The sequence below is a fragment of the Spea bombifrons genome, chromosome 3 (genome assembly GCF_027358695.1).
Source record: "Spea bombifrons isolate aSpeBom1 chromosome 3, aSpeBom1.2.pri, whole genome shotgun sequence".
NCBI classification, from domain to species: domain Eukaryota; kingdom Metazoa; phylum Chordata; class Amphibia; order Anura; family Pelobatidae; genus Spea; species Spea bombifrons.
Window position 1 is genome coordinate 16,746,544 of NC_071089.1, and position 24,142 is coordinate 16,770,685.

The following is a 24,142-nucleotide window of genomic DNA, read 5'->3' on the forward strand; positions in this document are numbered from 1 at the left end:
TGTATGCCAAGGTTTATTCCAACTCTTTTTTAAAAAAAAATGTTTACTTTTTGTCGTTTACGTTCAGAGCAGGGAACTAACATGATATTCAGACTGTGCCCCCCGTGCCATTGAAGTGGGAGGACCCATATACACTTAAAATGTTGCTGACCCTCGTATAAACTCATAGGTGGCATCGGTTGCAGTGTCCAGAAAAATGGGTAATGTGGCCACCGTACACTAACTGACCATTGCTGATTTTAAAAAATCCCCACTTTTAAACCAAATATGTTACAATAATTACACTCACTAAGAAATAGAAATAATGGGCTATAGGTAGTTTTGATACGTGCATGATGTTCAATGCTGGGTAGGTAATAGGCATACCTGGGAACTCTCCGAGTTTTGTCCAGAGACTCCGGTGAAGTGGTGCTACTATGGGTCGCAGGAATGGTGTTGCCACATGCCACACTCCTGACCCACTTCTCCTCGAAACATGGCACTTTCTTGCTGACGCCACATGCGCAGGACCAGCCGAGCCATCAGTGGGACCGCCCGAGGCATCAGTGGGACCGCCTGTGTACATCAGGGCTTTAGTTAGCAGGATCCTGAATGTTCCCAGGTATGGTAATAGGCCCATGTTAAATCACTTGTTCAAAAAGTAATACATTCTAAAATCTTGTCAACAGGCAATGTTTAGTCGCTTGCTTGACAGTCCCGAGGCCAGTTGAACGGTATGATCGCAGTCTTATTTTTTCAGTAGATAAGTGGATCAACACATTTCGGGAGACACTAAATTACCATAACATAAAAATGTCCATAAATTACCATAACATAAAAATGTCTCTCACAGGGGACCGGGACGATATCCAAAACCTTTAAGTTACAGAACTTACCCTGGGAATTCCAATACGTTTTGTTGTCTTTTTTCCTTTTCATATTTTCAGTTGTCTTTGATTGGTTTTGTTCTTTTCAAGTGCAGTTTCTTCCAAGCAGTCATCTGTTGTTGGTAATGAGTGGGTAGCAGTGTTTTCAGACTGCTAAAGTAGAGAAAGGAATTTGACATGCTAATTATGCTGTCAAATCTTTGTATCATATTCACTGTTACATAACTTGGCGCGCTCCACGAAAATAATATAATACGTCGCTCGCTTGCCAGGAAAACGAGGATAATTCTACAAGCACGTATATAAACAGCAATCTTGATACAAAGTGGTAAAAATGGAGCACTCAGCTAAATTATCACTTTGCCCCAGAATTCCTTACTATATATAATCATTCTTTGAAGGATGCAAGAATCCAGCCAATGTCCAACAGCTCTCCAGCTAGTAGATGACACCTTTGATAAACATTGAAATGCATAATGAATTTTGCTGTTGACGGACATAGCCTAACACATGTAGGAGTAGGGCTCAACCTGTACGAGCAGATTCCTTTTTTTCCCGCAGTCGAAGCCTGAGGTGCCATTTGCCATGTGAAGATTTAGTGACTGCCCTCCAAAGTGCTAATAATAAAGACCCAGTAGAAACCTGGTCCTCTGTCTTCTCCTTCAGGAAACACATCTCCCTCCACACAGGGATATGCAGTCACTTTCTTACCTTCATAGCCAAAATTTAAGGGACAGCCAGGTCTTCTTGGTCTCTTTCAAAAGAAGGGAGCCTCTGAAGCCTTCAAGGGGACATGGTGGCAATAAAGGCTGACCCACTCTCCCTTCGACAAAAAGGAGTCTTCAAGGACCCGGCCTCAATTCTAGCAATCAAAACTGCGTCAAAACCGTACCATTCACCGAGACACCGCCGTGATAGCCCAGACAGACCAAATCTGAAGGCTCCAAATCGCACCTCTGGATTCAATGCATCTTTAGTCTTAAGGCCAGAGGACCAAGCTTTGCCCTTTTCGGAGGCACTCACTTGGTCTTACCCGAAATGATAGATGATTATTAAATGTATTACCTGGTAATGCTATTAGCCCGTGTTCTATAGTACATTAACATTGTGACTGTAATAGGACTTTTGTAAAAGGAGGCTATTACGCTGAAGTCTTTACAGAATAGCTTTGTAATGCAAATCCTTTCTGTATGTTATTTGTCCCTAAGCACAATCAACCTACCAAAGCCTCATTTTATACATCCAGTAAAGTACAGCCACATCTAGCCACCTGAAATATGAAATGTAATTTTCTGCTTAAGAACACATTCACAACAAACATAATTGGTTGCAAGAAACAAAAAAAAAATACCAAGCCACACAACACTCCCTATTTACTGCTTATTTAATCATGTGTATGTGCTGAATAGCTTCTTCACATTATACCTCGCACGTAAACCCATTAATGTGGGGAAAGGAGTGCATGGTGTCATGGTTGTGTGAACTGATGAAACTTAATGAGACTCCTAACTACTGTAAATTGGTTTAAAAAATATCAGATTAGTGGCGTTTGTATCCAGGATGCATGGAGTGCTATAAGTTTAGGAGATTGTATTAGGTGTGTATGTTAACCTCAAATATATTGTATCTATACATTTGCTAGAGATTTATATAGATGTAATTCTGTGCGCCAGTCTATAAAATAACTAAATAACTAAATTGTAAATCGGCCATGAAATTTAACTATAAATACCTCTATTTAACCTTTATCCATAACGTTTTCATGTTCATTAAGTAATAATTTTCCCCTAAAAGCCTTGTGGATTCCTGTAAATATATTAATGATGCAGAACCAACAATGACTCTGCTGTAGGAAATGGGATGTTTCAACAAATCTGCTAGTCTGCAGGGGGGAAATTGCCCCATACCTTGTTACCCTCAACTTTCTCATATATATATCTATATATATATATATATATATATATATATATATATATATATATATATATATATATATATATAGTACATTCATTTTTTATTGTTTTTATGTGTTAACAAAACAGCACAGCTGTTGGTATGTGTGTTGGTATGTGTGTTTGTATGTGAGCTCTGCACCATTACATCTAAAATGATATCATTTGAAAACGTCCACTATTTGACTTGATGTCAAATGTGATGCCAAAACATATAAAACAGAATCTGGGGTAACATTTCCAATGAGGAATTTGAAAATTGAGGTTTTTTTTCACCCTCCAGCCAGTTCCTCCTCAGATTGAACCCTTGAGTTTGAGTGGCCATGGGAATTGCTGATGATCCATCTGAACATTCAGGATACAGAACAAAGTCAGACAAGACAAGTTCAGCAATGCAGAGATACGGATAGTTAGGAACCAGGCCAAAAGTTGGTACAGGATCTAATCAAGATGAGGATTGGAGAAGTACAACAAACCGGGTCACAAAAGGGGATCAAACTACTGAGAAACACTGCCAAGTGCACAAGGGCAATGAGGATAAGGTGGAGGTAACACTCAGTTGTCTATGTGTATTTTAGTTGCCACTAGGGCACTAGCATTGCCTGAAACAGAGTCTTTGTGTTGGATTGCTCTTGGCTCAGCTTGTACCAAGCCATTGGCTGGTGTTTTCTTCCGTGTTTGCATTTTTTAAGGAAAAAGTCCCTTGTAATCAATAAAACTGGCCCCAGATGAGTATCCACCTCTGCTCACGTTATGTCTGTGTTTAACACTGATAACGCTACAAAGCCTTTTATTTTTTTGTGTATATGAAAAAATGGGAGCTGTGCCAGTAAATCATTTTGGCTGCAAATGTGGTGACCGCTAGAACGAAACTGGAGATAACCTGGTCAAACAAAAGTGCTTCCCTTAGCCTTGTGCATGTAGGGATTTGGCTGAGGTTAAATGAGCAGATCAACAGCAATGATTTCAAGACAAGCTGCTAATTACTACTAATTGCCTAAAAGTGATAAAGACTAGTGTATCTATCATAGCGATCATTTTTGGTTATGTCTTGCAGTTTTTATTTTCCTTTTTTCCAGAAACAAAGGAGAAATAATGAACCTCACAATTATGTAAATAAAACAATTAACTGTGACTAATCAATCTATGCAAATAATTAGTGTGGATCGCTATAGTGTTCTATCTTTTTACCTTTTAATCCAGTGTTTCTAAATGGTGGTTCTTAATTACCCCCAAAAGCCCATATTTTCAGTATTCACCGGGATAGCATAGATCAGTTGGTTTCTATCTGTGCTGATTTATGGACCTCTAAGAACCTTCTTGCTTTAAACGCAAGCTCTTGAATATTTTGTGTGTCTGTAATTCCATTGTTTTAGCAGTCAAAACAGCCTTTTAGATCCCAGAAGGTTTCCTAGTAAGAAAATAAAATGATTAATCTGTAGTCACAGATGGTAAGAACTTGCCTTGCCATTATACAGTTATCATTGTTGGTAGCTTTCTGTGGTTTTATCCAGCCCATACTATTTTCATCGTTTAAGCCCCTGGGACATTAAAATATGAAATATTACTACACGATAATAACCTCTAGATTAGATTAGGTTTTTATGGATGACAGAGGGTAATGTGACAGCTGCCCCTGGATCTCTGCTCTTGAGTCACACATATTGATTAGGTAACCTCAGGAAAGTCCATTCACTGCCAAGAAGCTCTGGTGGCTGCTGTAGAACCTGTTCATCTTAAAGGAAGCAGAGAAGTCCATCATCATTCATCCTTTCATCCTATTCATTTTATAACAGGTTTCCTTCCAGTCCGAAGATGTCCAACAGAAATGTAGCATCCAGTTGATGCTTACAAGAAAGAAATGTTACCCTTCTTGCATTTTACCTTGTAAACTGATGTTGGGTTTGAGATTTAGATACTAGCCTTAGTGTGAAGAACGTGCAATCAAGAATTTTACGAGTTCCTTATGAGAAAGTATTTTTTTGTTCTCCCCTTTTCTCATATATATTTTGAATTGTAAAATAAGAAAGTTTGATACTTCAATAAGTTTGGGAAATGTCACCTGTGTAACTTTATCGGATACAATAAATTGGATTCAATGTAGTGGTATATTCTGCATGTGTCAGATGGCTAATGAAGCACAGGAAAGAAATACAATAGAAGTAAGTGCAATAGAAACATAACGATGGGAAATAAAAGCTGTCAGGGAGGACTCTCCCACCAGCACATGCATTTATCTGAATGTACCCTTTAAATTAACGTTTTCCCTCTTGGAAATACATTGAGGGATTTATCAGAACCCCCCCCTTCCCTCATTGGATTTACCCTGTGTATGTAAAAGGCATGAGTCTCCAAAAGGTAGCACAAGAGCTACTAGGGCTAAACAGTGGGCAACTATTACACTCAATGCCTGTAGGAGAGGGGTGTTGTATGTATTTCTAACCATAACACCCACTTCAGCCATGGTCATGTGTTTTTACTAAATCCTATATAACATTAACCACAACATAACAAAACTAGGATAGATGTCCTGTCATAGCCACTACTAATGGAGAGTTAAATTCCACCGTCTTTATAAGGCAATTATCAGTAATTTCACACCACTTGCACCATAACGTAGTGGCTAGTGTTACATAGATAGGGTAGTGAAAGTGTACAGCTGCTGTTAGAATGCGTATACGCGTGTTTACATTCCATTCCTTCATACATGTCAGTCAATCTATTAAAGGGAACTTGTCATCAAAAGTTGACTTAAAGCCTCCTAGTGAACTTGTTGGTTTTCTCTGCAATTCCTGCAGCTTCATAGCTGATTGTAAAATGTATGGATAAAAGAGATGTTCTCTGTACCTGTCTCTCCTGTAGAGATTATTTCACAGTATCATATGAGTTAGCATATTTGCAATGATTGCATACATCAAGCCCATTGGCCTCTTGAAGGGTCATGAATGGCAGTTCACCTGCCTCCTGTTTAGCCTCTCTTCCGCCCCATGGTTTTTCATTAAACTCATGAAGCCACAGAGGAGTATGGCTCATTATTTACATGGACAACATCCTCATCATGTCCCAGGACCTGCCTATGCCAGGACAACATGCTTGGTGGACTTTAGACCCACTCCAACTGGAAGAAATCGCTTCTGTTTCCATCATGTCAGAAGGAGTTTCTCCTCTTTGCGGTCGACTCTGTCTCCTCACCGCTGAGCTTAACAAGGCAAAAACTGTGAATGATCCGGAGACTGTCTACTTCTGTCACCTGGTAGGGATTGTCGTCATACTGTTTGCCTCCATTTAGGCAATTATTCTGACTCTGCTGCGTTATCAGGCACTGCAATGCATCAAAGTTCTGCATCTCTGGTTCCTCTGACGCGAGATGCCCAGGAGGAATTCCTATGGTGGGATTTCAAGTCTTCTCAGCTGGGGTGCCAGGGGTCAAGAAGTTACCAAGGGAGGAAAGTGGTCAGAAATGGAACAAGCGCTCCACATAAACTGTTTAGAACTGTTGGCCGGCTCTTCGCCCTGGAATGCCTTGTGAAAGGTGGTACCAATTATTGTGTGCTGCTGAAGATGAAGAGTATCTCAGTGGTGCAATACACCAACTGCCTGGGTGGTAGACACTCCAAGGACCTGGCAAAGTTGGCATAGGAATTTTGGAACTTCTGCCTGCTTGGAAACCTCATTCTCAAGGCCGCAACTCTATGTTGGCACTCATGGCAGAAGTGTGGGCTCCAACTGCCAGGTACATGTACAAGTCAGCATGGGGAAAGTGCTTTCACTGGTGTGTCAAACGTAATGTATACCCCGATCATACCAATATCACCCCAGTGATCAACTTTCTGTCCTGGATTCCTGGGTAAAACCTATGCCATCAATCTCTATTGTTTCGCTATTTTGGTGGGTTTAGGTCTTTTGCAAGAGGTTGCGTTGAAAAATCATCCTCTGATCTGCAAACCCCTCAGGAATATCAGGCTGTCCAGACCACCGAAACCCATATACGACACCTTGTAAAATGTCACTCTGGTTCTTTGAATGTAGGAATACTGCATAGGGGGGCTTATTTTTTGCGGGTGGTAGATCGAAACACACTGTGGAAGCCGCAGATAGATCTATGGATTCTACTTTTATAACCTTCTATATTAAAGATTGTTATTCGTCAGCTTTGAACTTGCAAAACATGAGCCCCTGTGTCCGATATAACATTTTTAGATGTTGCAAGTTAGGTGCAGTAAAGTCTAGATTTTAAAATCCCCCCCTATCTTCCTACCCTTTAGTTTGTGGTTGTTATTTTTCCTCTCTTTTCCGTTTGAAGTCTAGGGCCAGTTAAACTTTGCAGTTGTGGACGAAGTAAAGGAGGATTGATGCACAATACTTGCCTCTGTGTCTTTCATAAAATATACACGTTTACTACCCTTAGCTTGTAAAGGAATCTAGGAATTATTACCTCTTGTAACATTTCTCCTTTTTTATACCCACCTTACCCTAAAATGACCCTGCATTAAAAATCTGGCTTTAGTTAAAAAAAAAAATGAACGTAGTCATTTGTTTAAGCTGCTAAAAGCTAAAACATTGCATGTACTTTTTTATATATTTATTCACCATGTCTGATATATTTTCTTATTTTCCAATACTCTGCTCTTTTCAGTTTTGCTGAGCTGAAGGAATGCCCTGGAGGTCTGTGACTCGAATGGTAATTTTGACCCTTGTGGTGTATTCCAGGCCACGCAAGCATGCCGTATAAATACCATCAGACTACATGTGGCCCTGAAGGGAGCAACAGGTGTTTACATGTCTGCAAACGTCTGATTTCTTGTTAACGCGCACAAATTGTCGCTCTATCTTGACTCACCCTTGGCTGGAAAATCCTAATAATTTTATGGAGGTGACAGTTAACCCTTTATAGGTCATGTGGCGAGTCAAGCATTTCAGCATAAATCTTCTTTAGACATTTTGGTGGATATAACCACCAACAGAATACCTGTTTATTTTTAGGGTCAATAGTAAATGACCAGATATGGAATATTTTCCCCCCCATCAGAAATTATCTGAGAAATAATAAAAACAGAAGAAACCTCCTTTTTGTGTCGCTGCAATGATTGTCGAAATGTTCCGAATAATAAACTTATGTCAAGTATAATTGTGTGTATGTCGGCTATTAGGCACCTTTAAATAAATGCCAGTTGTATGAATCAATATAAAAATGTGGCTGTGCATAAAGCTTTGCTTAAAGAAAGAAAGAGTGCATGTTCATTTGTGCTTTTCTGGGTTTCTAGTTGTATGTGCTATGTATATATATATATAAAAAATCTATACAACTTGTATATATGTATATATATATATATATATATATATATATATATATATATATATATATATATATATATATATATATATATATATACATATATACAAGTTGTATAGATTTTTTATAGAATATATAATTTATGAGCAAACTGGTTGAGATGCAAAACAAACAGTTCTCCCGGATCTACAGTGCAAACAATAAAGCTCTGCCGGCTTGTTCAAGACCCACCTTTACAGCTGAATAACACACACTACATATATATATATATATATATATATATATAATTCTTCTCAATGTATATATTAACATTTTGTCAACAAATATTATATACCAAATACATCTTTTTTATGTTTGTAACGCTTTGTAGCCGGTACATGTTTCGTCTTGTAGTAGTAATGCCCATGGGACCAGACCTAGAACATTGTTTGTGCCATAAAGCTATAGATGAAGCAATCGAGTCAGGATGAGAAAATGACTGTGGGTACTGTTCAACATAGACAAAACATGATGATACTCAAACCTTAGCATATCTGTCATTTTATTCTTTTCTATGAAAACGTAATTACATTAAAACAAAAACATTTTCTGTTGGTGAGTCTGCATGGGACACTAGATTCTCCCTTTAGTGCCAAATGAATTATATGTTATACAAGGATGTGATTTTATCTAAAAAAAATAACATTGATGGATTTAGCACAATGTATCGCGGCAAATTTATAATCTTCCAGACTGGATTCTGATTTTTGGATGAACGTTCCGGTATAAACCCCCGAAAGCCCTAATAAAATAAAGAAGCATGGCTTTGAGGGCAGAGGTCATACCTTATCAATTCCATGTGTGTTCTCCGATACGCCTCACAGCAACATTTCTTTGTCTTTTTAACTCAACTAGACTTTTTAAAGGTACAGATTGAAATGGTGTAATTTAGCCCTAACAGAGAACAGACAATATAATTCAAGAAACAGGCAGATTGTGTCCTCCGATGCTGTGCTCATTTTGCGCAGGTGGCTCAGTTCCCAAACCCCACCAGATATTCATGAATTTTTTTTTAAATAAAAATGTAACAAATGCATAACTCCCAGGTTCCCTTCTGTTGGAGATACAACTCTCTTCAAGCATATTAGCCAGATGTCTCCTTTATCTGGAGACACAGCGCGTGTGTGTGTGTGTATATATATATATATATATATATATATATATATATATATATATATACTGTATATATAATAAACACATGTTTCAGGATGGCATGTGTACAAATTTCCATTTTACAGTAAGGTAGAAATTGCGTTAATCTCCCTTTCTCAGTTTTCTGGGTCCAGATGATGTTTGAGGCTGCGCGTAGCTACAATAATTACTCAGAATAAGTAGAATAATGGTTTTTGGCTGATTACAGTGTCAAACATTGTTGATGGACAATATTTAAAAACACAGGAGTCTGTATACTTCATGGTGGCGTTGAAATCGTTATGATTTATGTGTCCATGGTTAATGGGCTCCCTGGTAATACTTGCAGGAATATCTCCCATGAGTTAGTCCCTGCGGAAGGCTTAGTTCTGTGTGCTTCCCGCGTATGGTGCCGCTTGAAACACTTTGGATGTTTTAATGGAGATCTTTCAGGGTCTGACTCAGCGAGTAACCTGGCATGTGTTCTGGAACGGAGGCTTCAGGCTTTTAAAATGGTATATCTTTATTGAAGGTCAAAAATAATAAAAAAGTGAAAGATCACAGTGAGGATCTTGATGTTGGATTGCACTTGGCAACCCCTTGTCACAGTAAATGGATCAGCAAGTGGAGGTCTTTATCTACCTAATGGAGATCGGGAAACCTAAGCTTGTGTGTAATATATATATATATATTTAATAAAACACATTGGCAAATATGTATATCATGTCATTGAAATATTTAATGATTCATTCTAGTCATTCTATCCAATGACAATGCTGGTTTTAAAATGCACTTTCCCTGTATGCTCAGAGAATGTTCAAGGGCTGTTTCTGGAGACAAAGGACTCAGTCTTGTGTATGTATCCTAACAGCAACCATCATACTCATGTTGTGTTGTGGTTAGTATTACACTTAGGTCGGGTAATCATTAACCACTGAGTTTAAACACGTTTGAATGTGAGGGCAACTTGCAGAAAATGTGTGGTTACCCTCAGATGTTGAATTTAATGAAGTATCTCTCAGCTCTCACAAAATCTCTCTCAGTTCCCAGATAAGATTTATATGAAGCTACAGGATCCGCATACTGGTTTACAAAGAACTTAGCCCAATTTGAGCCCTTATTGACCTTTAAGAAAGAAGGTGTTGGTCCTTCAAATTTTGTAGTCGATGACCTATAGCAGGGTGGTAACTTTCAAGGGGCAAGGTGAGGGGCAGCAGCCCCAGAGCTGCAAGGTGAGGGGCATGCTTGAGACGCCAGGCAGCAATTCCCCTCCATCCCCTTTGTCTTCCAGCAATGGATGTTACGTCATTACATGGTGGGACCTTTAATTCTGCCCCAGGTACCAAGAGCTGTAGCTATGGCCCTAATCTTTAGAGTTCCCATCTCTGGGGTTATTATTGGGTCAGTGAACATAGTTAGTTGGAACAGAAAATGTTTAGTACAACAATTAAACACCCAATAATATTATCAGTGAAAATGACTAATTATACTACATGTCTACGTTCCCTGCAAAGAGGAAATATATTCACAAGATAATATACATACTGCAATCCAAAATCTAAATCCTCTAACCAGGAAAAATAGAATAGAAATCCCAAACATATATAAGTAAAATGTCGGGATGCTCATGCACAGTAGTCTCGTATAATAGTATATAATAGTTTATAGATCCCCAGTATTTTAACTAGACATGGAATTACTTCCAGTGCCGGAGGATAGGAATGCGCTGATATATCGGCCGAAAAGGGCATGACTTTACTGTGTTGAGTTAACAAAAATGTCTCATTCTCTTACAGAAAAGAAATGGATTTTCTACAATGAGCAGTAAAACTATTACGTTGCATACATAGGGTCAAGGTAAGAGAATTTATTATTATTCTTTAAAATAAATGCGAATTAAACAGCCACTGATTTGAAATTGATATCAAATTACCCATTGTCCACACATATGTAATAGGTGACATATGTAATGGTTATAGGGACAGTTTATTGTCACTGCAGTCCCTCTAAAGGATATTAACCCCTTGATGACAATTGATGTTCTGAGCATGTCATGCACTAACATCCAGTTAGTGACAATTGACGTGCCAGGACCGTCATGGCTTTAAACGGGTGCCAAACACATCTCCTGCATGGAAAATAACTGGTCGGGGTGGCAAAGGGGCAAATGCATATTCTGCAGAACCCCCCGTTCATTTGCAAGGAGGACATTATGACTTATGAAAGAGACCACACAGCTATGATATACATCCCATTCCAAGTATCTCTCTACACAATTTTCCATGTATCATTTGGTTCTCATAAACAGTGAGCCACTCTATAGGTTATTTTCAGGCAGTTATACAATGCTTAAAATTTTAAGGGATGTTATAATAAACTTTCCACCAACCTTTCCAGCTGCACCTCCAGATTATGGAAATACTTCAAATATGTATAGGTTTTTGTATAATTTTGCCATGCCGCACTACATGAAACGATCAGCTTGCCTGATGAAAGTTGTACTCATCAGCCCATTTCTAAAATGTCCGATTTTTATATTTATTTATTTTTTATTTGAGATTTTATGACATTTATTAATTTTGTTTGCTGGTTTGGGGAGGGTGGATGGCTGTGGCACAATGTATGATTCCCTGCATGACTCTAACTATAGATCCGCTAACAACCTGCAGCGGGTACCGGCAGGTAATGAATGGTTTTAAGGGGTTAAGCTGTATACTGTAAAGCACTAAGTACACATACTCTAAACAAGAAAAAAAAACATCCATCCATACAAGTAAACATTAAGCCAACATGGACCATCCTGCAGGACAAAGATTTTCCATCATAATGCAAATTGTTATGAAAATGAACCATCTCATCTACAACCCATACATGGTTAATGAGATACAAATGTAGCATTTTGAAGTCTCCATACTCGTTGATCCAGAAGGGGCAAAAATAAAAAAAACAACCATTGACAAAGGAGACAAAAAAAAATCCCGTTCAAGGCAGTAGCCATTTATTTCCTTGGATCAGCATTGGCGGGTTTTGCTAGAAGATATGCTGGGAGATATTGACGGAATTTGTCAGAATGATTTCACGCAGAAGTGAATCTGATTCTCGAACTACTTTTAGGCTGGCATGTCTTCTAGTAGTGTGAGGATACATTATCAGTACAAAGCAACGGCAGTTGATTCTCTCTGTAACAGAGATTTCTCTGTAATGGTACAAGTGAGCTTAAATATCAGATTGTCTGCTGAGGAGGTTCGCAAGGCCCTTATTTGTAAATATGGACTGCAGACATAGTTAAAAATGATCATATATCACCGCCATACAGATTTATGATGAAGGTTATCCCGTAGACGAGAAACATTAGCTAGCCGAGGATCTTAGGAGATGTAGTTCACCTGCGGATAGCACTCTTGCCCTCTCTGGTATATATAATATATAATATATGGAATACATTATTCCTTCTAGGTCAGAATGCTGGCACAGCGGGATCATTTTGGAACTTTCAACACATGAAATAAAGAAATAGTGTTTTATCTTCTAAAGAACATAGACTTGCTCGGAAGGACATGTAACTTTGCTGGAAGGAATATTTTGATTCCTTTATCTGAAAGAAAACTTTGATGAAAGGTGTGAAAGTAGAAAAATGGATTTTGAATGAAGATTTTTAGTTTTTAATTCGTATGCATATGAAAGTTTCGATGCTTATCTGATGTTAGGCTTAAGAAGAAAGTTTCCTCTGATACTGTCTGTGCTGCAGTGACCCTCCCAGAGGTATTTTGCAGGACCATAATTACAATATATGTATAATCTCCCTTAAGACGCCAAGCAACACGATACATGTATACATCTGTCGCTATGGTGGGTCTTTTCTAGAATAATGAATAAGCCCATGATATGCTTAAATACTACACAATTATACAACCACAAGACCACAGCAGCAGTGGAGTCCACTTGTGCTGGTTAATAAATCATCTGATCGTTGAAATACAGTGTTTTTTTGGCTTTTTTTAAGGTTAGGGTTTTTTGAATAGATGATATACCGTTAATGTATTTCAATATGCTCTAAAGCCTCCTGCCATTACTGTGACAGCAGCCGCCAGCGTATAGACAAGAAACCATCTTCAGGTCCTCCTTGTTTCTGCTGCACTTCTTCTGCCGTGTCCCATCCTTGTTGCCTCCAACCTGTCTCTGCTCGATCCCCTTCATAGAGTTCCTATGATGATTAACCGATGAAGGGGAAGAAGTGGGATACCTCAGACCGCTCAACCTGCTGTTACGCCGTGTAAAAATGTTTTTGTGTGTCTAACCTGCTATTGCTCCAAAGACTCGATGTTATATAAATGGTGCGGGGCGAAGCCGCTGTTTCTGTGCTCTGTAACATCACCCATTCATGTGACTCTTGCGTGTGCGTGTGGTGTTATATGTGCAAGATCCTTAGTTAACAGCAGCTGTATGCTCCGTATGCTGAATGCTTTCCACCTCCTGCCTATAATGCTTCACAGCTGGGTAATAGGTTTCTTATGGCAGCGCTCTTCATAAAAGCTGGAGTCAAGTGCTGTCTAGTGAGACCTCTTCAGTTTAATGGTCACTTAAATAGGACTAGAGAGCCGGTGATTGACACTTATTGCACGGCTCGGTTGCCTGATAGCCCCTGATTTTATTTATATGGTGCCTACCAGGCCTCATGAAAAACCCAAAGAAATGCCTTGTACTGCGTTACTTTATTTCTATAACCTTATCTATACCTATGGAAGACATTTGGCCCTCCACATCCAACAGCAACAATATTACTGATATACTGATATGATATTACTGATAGTGAACCGCTGGCATACCAGAACATAGATGATTTCTTAGCAGACATTTTGGTACCATTAGGATGCCGGTACGAATGAACTCCGCGGCTTTTCTCTGATTTTTAGATAGAAATGATGCCCACGGCAACCTGTTATTTTCCAGCTGTCAATAACTAAAAAACCTGAGATCCTTCCCCACTTTCGCAGGTCACAGTACATTCCAGCGGGCAGCACCGAGAGAAATGAACTTATACGACAATATAAAAAGGAGATTAAGGAGCTTTAGTGTTTTTATTTGCAGACGTCTTCATTAAATCAGCTCTATACCGTGATAGCAATATCACCTTTTCTATAATGAAAAGGGCCCTGTTTTATTTTGAGAGGATTTCTGTCGGATGCTTTGTAATTCTTACTGGATCCAGAAGTGCTGCTGAGGTTGAGTTGATGAAAATGGGTCTAAGCTACTGAATGTATTACATCATAACTAAGAAACGTCTTGTGAAAGTACTCTGTGCAGCCTCCAGACTTTATTGTGGGTTTTTGTCAGACTCAAAAGCAAATTCCATAATCCTCTTTTTTTCCTTATGGCTCTTATTCTCTTAGAATTCAAAGAGGATGTACTTTCTTTTTCACAGGACTGTATGTAAAAGTCCTCTCTACATGCCTGATGAAGAGACCCGAGAGGTCTTGAAAACTTGCAATCTATATTTACTCAGTTAGCCAATAAAGGTATCATTCAAACTCCACTTGTCTCCTGTAATTCTACGGCTAACACGATACCAACTCTCATCGTAAATCCTCTCTGCAAGACAAGGAACCCTACATATATACTCGGGCGACATCGACAACAACTGTCCAGGTCAACCACAATTGTATTCCTACAACTATTTTACAAAATACTTTTTCACTAACACAAAACAAGACTCATTTAGCCAACAAATTGAGATGAAGGGTCTGCCAGGCTCTCTTATTCTCCAATAGTATGTTAAGACACTGATCATTTTACTGGAACCAGGAAGCTGATTATAGAATAAGTTACAATATTAAGGTGAAAATGTGCCTTGAAAACAGTTGCTGGAAAATTTGCGTCATCCAATGTTTCATTTCACGGCAGAGAAATGTTTTTAATATCCCTCCTGAAGCAAACCGGTTAATTAGAAACAATGTAAGAGCATTTCATGGATAAATGAAAACATAATCTGACCCTCTTGAGAATATGTTGCTTAATGCAAATCTCAAAGTGATTTCAAACTAGCGATTTTAATTTGTATATTCAAATCCTATTTTATTTGCATTCATACTCTTTGTAGTAAACATGATGCGTGAAACATTTCACAGTAACTGTTATAAATTAAGTTTATATATATATATATATATATATATATATATACACACTACAGTTCAAAAGTCACTTAGAAATCTCCTTGTTTTTGAAGAAAAGGCTAATTTTGGCCATTACAATATCATGAAATGGATCAGAAGTACAGCTCAGATGATGTTAATGTTGTAAATGACAATTGTAGCTGGAAACGGCTGACTTCATAAATAAATACATCTTCATAGGCGTACAAAGGCTCTTAATCACTCCCATCACTCCTGTGTTGCAATGGTACTTTGTGTTCGCTAATCCAAATTTAAGTTTAAAAGGCTAATTGATCATTATCATTAGAAAACGCTTTTGCAATTATGTTACAGAGTGAGAAATGTCCTGACCCCAAACGTTTTACGGTAGTGTATATATACAGTGTATATAATTTATTGTTTTATATAGCGCCATCATATTCCGGAGCACTGTACAATGGCTAAACATGTAGTAAATAGCATAACAAGCAGTAAGGAGCTTACAATGTAGAAGAAGTTGGGTTGTATTACATAAGTGGTGAAAGTGCCATTGTATTGAAGGACCAGACACACTGGTATAAGTATTGTCTGAAGACAGGTAACGGACTAGGAAAGGTGAGCCAAAGAAAGATGTGAGGAAGGCCGTTAATCTACACGTTCGTAGGCATCACTAAAGACTTGGGTCCTGAGGGATTTTTTTGAAGGACCAAAGGCAAGGGGAAAGACAGATAGCCGTGGAAAATCTTGCAAGCATGCATGAGAACCAGAATTTAGAGCACAGGACAGATGGAAATCATCGGATTAGCAGAGTCAATAGTCAAAGAGAGATAATGAGGCCCATTTTGTGTTTGGAAGGGACAAATGTCAAGGGTGACACCAAGACAATGAGCATGAGGAACGGGGAGATGATGGCACCATTAACATTAAGAGAAAGTGTGGAAGGAATTTTAGAACTGGAAGTTAAGGAGTTTGGATTTGGAAAGGTTGAGTTTTAGAAATCGTGCAATCCAGTTAGCGATGGAGGCATATATATATATATAGATATATATATATAGACACACAAAACACACACTGATGTAATCTCCCCCAAATTGAAAGCATTTATCCTAAGATTTTTGGAAGCAATGCTGTATTTCAGCAGTGATATGTCTCGATGACAATACTTTATAGTACCTAGAATAATGTTCTGTCTGTACATTATTCTAGATAGTTGGATTGCTGTGTAAATGAGCATTGTCACGGTGCAGAAACCATTGAACATTTCCCCACAGCTTGCTAAGGCTTCTTGTAACTTTGTCCCCCCAACTGGCTGTTTGACCACAAGGTACACACTTATTATAAACATTACCTCCAACATCAAAAAATGCCATCAATATTGCCTTGACATTTGACTGAATAGAACCATTTTGAACAAAGAGAGGAATTGCAGTTTTTTTTAGGTTGTAACCTTGAAAATCATTGTACATTACCAATAATACGAACATTGGTACGACGTGAAGGTCAGTCTGCAGCTTTTGAGATCCTCCAGTTAACGATCTTGGAATACATTCCGTGGACACTTGACGCGTGCAGATGTGTTCTGCAAAAGAAATTTCCAGTTCATTAGCGATTTCTCAAGGTTAATTGCCCATCATTTCAAAGAGGTTTTTTATCACTTTAGTGACCACTTCACCATTGCATGACATCGAAAGTCTTTCCGATTTTTTCTTGCCATCTTGACCAAAACCTTGGCCATCTTGAAAATGTTTTATACATTGATAAAGCACAGCCTCACACAAGCAATCATCACCTAAGGATGTATTTAACATATAGAGGATTTTTCACATTGTCCTTCATATACACACAATATATATATACAATGTACACGCAGGTATAAAGAAATGATTTGTTCATGTAATAGTTCGGCATCGCAGACACTTCTGTATTACCTCGGTATCACTATCTATAATAGACAAAGTCTGAGAACTTGTACTTATTTATTATAGTGATTGAATAAAACAACGTATAATTCTGTGTAGTAATAATAATTACATAGTAACAACGGTATAATATGTTTTTGTCAACTATTTTACCGTTTAAGCACCGTAAAGCATTAAGCCATACGGGGCCATAAGACGTTACTACTAATGTGCTGCCTCTTACAGTGAAAGGGTTAAACGAACGACTTTCTAAGTAAATATTTGACCACAAGTTTATTTTGTGTCCCGGTAATTGGCGGAAATAGCGCTGTTCTCTGTTCCTATAAATCATCGGGCTGTTAATAATTACACAATATTCAACTCTGTCACTGCTTTTTTGGATTTAAAAGGAGCCACTCCCTGGGATAGGCTGACTATTTTTAACATCAGAGAAAAGATCATTAAATAATCAATATAAGCCTCTGACTCAGCCGAGTCAGTGTGTGGCAGAAACCCCGGGTCCTGCGCATTCTATGTAATAATAGGTTTAGTAAGGTACCCAGAAGATATGAATGTAATATCAACATATGCAGCCAAACTAGGTTGTAATGTGCTGTGCTTTACAATCTTACTCTGCTGTATTGTTTTTAATTTGTGAGTGGAAAGTACTTCTGAATGTTATTGGTGACATGGCTCTGAAAAGTTTTCATGGGATGTAACCAACCCCGTAGTCATGAGGAGGCGTGGTGTGTAAGCATGAATGTACTAGTTGCTTCACTGAGCATGAGCAGGAAGTGCTGCTTCTGGGTACACTTCCTGGTTTCAGTAGAGGCAGCCGAGGGTGGAGTTACACGGAACTCTGATTTTCTAACATAGGAACGCAGAATTTGACATTCAGTCCATCTAGTCTGCCCCATTTCTAAATACTTTCATTAATCCCTGGCCTTATTTTATAGGAAAGCCTTACGCCTATCCCATGCATGCCTCAGCTCCTTTAGTGTATTAACATCTACCACTTCTGCTGGAAGGCTATTCCATGCATCCACCACACTCTCTGTAAATAAATACTTTCTGATAACAACATGAACCTAATGAAGCACGATTCAGTTTCTGTTAAAAGTATAAGTTGCGATCCGTGCGAAATGGACTTCATCGTGCATTAAAGAAAGAAAAGTACTGGGCTGTACCTTCAATACCTGCTGATCTTTCACTTTAGTTTAATGTATACTTCATTAATTGTGTATATATCTGAAATCTGCCAATGGAAATGAAATGAACTCCAGTGCGTGTATTGTTGTTCATTGTCTTTTGTAGCCGAAAGACCCAGAAGACTTTTAAAGACCTTCTTCAAACTCAATGCGATAAAGTTTTGCAAGTAAATCTCACGGTTAATGAAGGAATGAAGATTTATCATGTGTCTAGTTTATTAGTTTCCCCGCATTTCGCAGGCATGCCTCCGTGCTTCTCACGTGAATCTACGTCTGTCGTACCTGGAAAAGGAGATTACTGTGTGTGTGTAAACACGGTGAAAGTCCGGCTCCTCCAGAGGCTAAAGGAAGTAGATTAACAGCAGTTCTAATAACGCACGTCCTTCCTTAATTAAAATCCATTTTCCTTGCTAAAGAGGGTATTTTTCCCATTCTGACATTTGCAGATAAAATGTTTTTGCTGCAGAGCCAAGTGGTTAAACTTCGAATGAGATCAGGTGCTGGTTTTCTGCCAGTAAGCGGTGATTGTTCGGCAAGCACTAGTATAGTGAACACTAGTCAAATATTTATTATCGGTAAATAAATGACCTGACAAAGAGGCAGCACAACTAGATTTTTTTAAGCTCTTATTTATTTTACTTATTTATAATTTGGGCTTTATTTTTATTGCGGCGAAGTCAGGCAAATAGAACTGAAACAGTGTCAAGTTAACATAGTCCACGTTTAATCAGAAGGACCTCGAGGATCCACTCGGGGCGTGTATGCTACCTGGTGGATACATAATCTAACACTAGAAGGTCAGAGGCTTAGATGTAATGTAAAGAAGTTTTACTTCACTTAGGGAGTGGTAGATAAATTGAACAGCCACCTAGCAGAAGTGGTAGGCGCTAATACAGTGAGGGAATTTAAATGTGTAGGACAGACATAAAGCGATCTTGATTAAGGTCTGAATGTTTACAACAGGAAACAAAGTAGATGGGCTGAATGGTTCTTATCTGCCATCAAAGTCTACGTTTCTATGTTTACCGTCACATGACGTTACTCACATGATCAAACCTAAATACATGCATCGCAAAGTGAATTTATAATGGAGCTTTTACACTTCTGACTCATGAGCTAACAGGATCAAAGGTTTCTTTGACTGAAGACGGTATAAGTATTATCATGTAAGCCTAATATATTACTTTAAATTTAAGACAAGGCAGCTACAGACATGGAAATTAAACAAAGTTCTTGGTTTTGCTGCTTACGGTTGGGCACTTTATCTGCCTACAGAACAAACTCATCCAGCTTCTCACGGTCTAACAACCTGGGAGAATGAGGCTTGGAGCACAGCCTTATTCTGCATTACATAGCCCCTTAGATAGCAGCTGGTGGTCTATCTCGCTGTCATGTTCTCCGGTCACCGGTAAGGCTGTGGTGAGTGTCCACGGGAGGTCACTCTCTGCAACTGCACTAGAGACTGGAGAGGAGACCCACGGAGCGAGATGTCCAGACCGGGTGCATGACAATCAATTATAGAACAACAGACAGAATCATGGGTTAAATCTAGACTGCAAGCAGGATCGTAAACCCACCATGCTGTTCTGTATACTCCAACCACGGCCCCCGGGGGCTCTGGCTTGTAGATACACACCATTTAGAATCGCACATCGCATCTTCTCTCTGCTTCTTTCTCCGTACGCACGTAATATGTAAATAAAGCGAGCTGTCATGATACTCTCTTCTGAGTCGGATATGAATATGCTGTTCTTAAAATGTCTTCATTTCTGTTTTTCTTTGTAGTTCTCTGAAGTCTGCGCACTCACACAATAATTACAGCTCCACAACTCAGTCTCCAGAAGCTGTAAGGTAATCACGTGGTCTTTTGTTTAGAACAATATTGAGAAATATAAAGTATGTATAAAAGTATCTAAAACCCCAAATATTTAGCTTCTGCGCTCTAGTGAGAAGTCTCATTATTTTGTAAAGGATACGTTTCTCTGGACTCTGGACCTTCTCTAGCTGTGGTATTTGTACGTTATCAGTATCCTTGAACTGGATTGACAGCCTAGAAACACGTAGATTAGTTTAGTGTTTTAGAAGCTAGTTTGCATATAGATGATGACAAAAGTAAAATAAAATGATCAGATTAACACTTTTTAAGAGATTTGTAAATGATGCCAACAAATTAAAAAGTTCCATATGATTTGCCCTGTGGGGTTTGTAATCTGTCGCATGATTGGCATCATCCTTTTTTTCTTACTTATTAATTTCTTCAAGACAGTCAATAGCCAAAAGGGGCAGCTGTGGGCTTTTGAAGGTCATCGGGCCCTGGACGGTTTCCTCTTGTTGCCCAGCGGCAAAGACAGTCCTTTACGAGAAGAACATTTGTACTGTTTTCAGTGTAATGGGTAATGAGTTGAAAAAAAATCTCCCTAAAAACATTCCTTGTAATCAGTTTACAGTTTTATATAATGGGCAATTTCCGATTTTTTTCCCATTTCCTAATACTTTGTCTTATCATTATGTCCAATGGGCGTTTTTGTGTCTCTTGGTGCTGTGGCTGCTTTTAGATGAAGAAGAACATTATGATCCAGTTATTCTTGCTCAAGAGCAATTAGTTGGTCTCTATACAATAGAAATAAAAATAATTAAACAGCTTTTCCCTTCTTTCGGCTTAGTAAGTTATTGCAGAGATTAAACTCTATTAACTCTGAGAGTGTCTGAGAAAGGCAAAGTGGTCATATGTCACGGATGCTGCACAATACTCTTCTTACCACAGTATATTGAGAGTAATTTATTACCCTTATACAAAGTAATAATAATAATTAAAAATAAGAATAGCCTTTTTCCTCCCTTAATGAAAGTTTGTTAAAAATGTATGTTTTATTGTGTTCACTTTTATTATTTTTTTTAGCATTTCTTTAACTAATCATAAAGAATAACTCCCAACTACCGTTTTTCTTCCTGTTCCAATTTGTAGTATTTTATACTACAATCAATAATTTATATTGGACACTACAAATATATTCAAAAATTCTCCAGCGCTTCTACATTTCATTAAAGTTTTTTTTTTTTATAGATTATTCCACTTTATTACTTTTAACTAAACTCTCACCCAGCTGAAATACAGAATGCTGTTGTAACCGCAGTAATAGCTCATAAGCAGTCATGTAATCGCTTGGAAATTTATATGATTTACATTTATCAGAGGCTTCAAGCAATCATGGAATAAATATTGTGGTGAACCAAGGCAAGGAATTGTTTTTTGGAGACTTGCAGTTGCTTGATTTCCCTGTAACTCGGCATCAATGTATCAAGGTAGAGCTAATGAGTAACTTGTTGGTGGTCGGAACGCATTAAGTGGTAAAGAATCTCATTTTACTACTTTCTTCTATAATTTGCTGAAACTGAGAGAAAGTTGTGTTCATTAAGCATTCATTGAGAAAGTAATAGATACTTAATGCTTTATCGTAATTCCCTCTAATATAGTTACCGTATTTTGATGTACCTTTCCCTCCCCCCGTAGCCTCCTGGAGTTCCGGGGACTTAGTAAATACCTTAAAAATGATAGTTATTTCTAATTTATATCAAACTGTTTAAGTCTGCAGCCCTTTCCTAAATGGCCTTCGCCTTCTTGTTTGTATACTATTTCGGCTTCCTTGTCAGCGATATGCAGAGTCTGTTTGCAGATACCCAGCACTTCTACCTAATTGATGTTAGAAATGCAGAAGGCAAACATATTTTCTTCAGCTATTTCATGGAGAAAAACCGTCCCTTTAAATCTTCTATTTTAACTCTTTCAATAAAGCTTACTGTGTAGCTACTTGCCAGCACCCCTTGTCATAACCCTTGGCTTTGGCCTGTGAGCTTTCTTTATCAAATGGGTCTGAGGCGACCACCTTCACTCCTCTTAAAGTGGCAAGAAGATCCAGCCCTGCTTTCATATTTTGGCTAGAGAGGAAATGAAGGGGCCACACGTTTATTAGAGAAGTGTGAGTCCAGAGGAAGAAGACTGCATGCCCAGGGACCCTCTGTGTCCCCACATGGCACAACCCACCCTCACCTCTTCTTCACGTGACCTGGTAAAGCATGGCATCACCTTTTGATTAAATTAAATTGTTTCCCCCACTGGTACGTGAAAAAACACACGAGGCACCCTGCCCATTAGCATTTTGGGCACACATGCTGTGAGGTCAACATGTTTGTATGTACATATTTGCCCTTATTTTTCTTGTTGGGCCTTTTGGTGAGAGGGGGTTCTCTTTGCTCTACGTTGTGTACATTTTTAGAATACATTTTTATTGTTTTCTTTTCCGAAACTATCAAAACAAAAAAAGGAGAAACAACTATGTCATTCTTGCTACAATTCGGAATATATTACAGTAGGACGCCATAATTAAATGTCCTCAAATGATCTGACAAACAGCTGGTTTGTTTGTTCTTCTGGTTGTTTGGCATGACAATTAAGAACAATGACAACATCACTCATCTAGTGCTCTTCTTCCTCAGAGGATCACGTTCTCCCGAGCGTCAGAGTGGTGTTAGTGGCTCACAGTGGGAAACTTGATATTACCCATTCCAGAGGATGGGGGTCCGTGATGCCAAAGAGTACCTCAGTCTGCATCATTATGTGTATGATCTGCGGATCCTTTCCATAAAACTAACATAATTTAACTCAGGACTGTCATTGCCACTGATATGAGAGTTAGTAATTAACCATTAATTTGAGTTTGTACTTATATGTGTGTAACCTCACTTAAAAAAAGTGTTCATGTTCTTTTCTTTTGCCAATGTAGCATTCACCCTGTCCAGATAAAACGATTTGGATTTAAAGAGCGCTAATTAAAATAGTGCTCATACAAGTGCTAATATTGATAATGTCACCAAAAGTACCGCTCCACTTCCTGCCAATATGCCTTTTTAATGTAAGGAACCTAAAGGGTTACGTCCAACCTGAAACATAGCCAAAAGTAGTCTCTTTTGCTGGAAAAACGTCCCCGACATAAGTGATCCAACCTGAAAATCTCCTTATGTTTATCCTGATCCTTTGTGTTTCCAATCTCACATTTTCAGTAAATGAATCTCGACTCTTAAATCTTTTTATATAATCTACTCATGTAATATAAGCTGATCTGCATAAATATGGAAAAGATAGTTATCAAGATGATTGCAAATTTAATCCAATTGCAGTGCACAGGAGTGAAGCAATCCCCAGTGACCTTGAACGGAATGGAAACTATTGCAAGGTTAGAGCAGAACTCAGTATTAATGGACATTAAGTTCGTATCAGTCCGAGGATTTATGATGGTATTTACATCCTGCTGTAGCCTAACTGACAGAAATGGTGCTTCCTATAACATTTAGGTGTAGAACGTCCAGGTTAGACAAATGATGCTAAAACACAGAAATCAGGTTTATTGGAACAAATGATTATTTTTGGCGTTTGGATTAATTTATCCTTTTCGATTTTCACTCATTAAGATGGTCAAACACTGTATAGAAGCTATGTCCCTTTTTCCTCCCCTGACCAAAGCACGTTGTGCAGCCCATAAGGTCACCTCCATAAGTCTAAATGCTGCATAAAAAGTCTCAGTAAAGCCCAGTACCGTAGCCATGCATCTAACCACGAAAACAAATGTGTT

At 38.5% G+C, this 24,142-nt stretch overlaps 1 protein-coding gene across 1 annotated transcript in view; it reads left to right on the plus strand.

The window, feature by feature from the left end:
• Positions 1-20,293: 20,293 nt before the first annotated feature.
• The window catches only part of PLCB4 (phospholipase C beta 4), a 98,788-nt gene continuing 94,939 nt past the window's right edge, over positions 20,294-24,142 (plus strand). The window contains exon 1 of the mRNA XM_053459510.1: positions 20,294-20,366. The gene's annotated coding sequence lies outside the window, so the exon portion shown is untranslated. The remainder of the gene's footprint in view (positions 20,367-24,142) is intronic.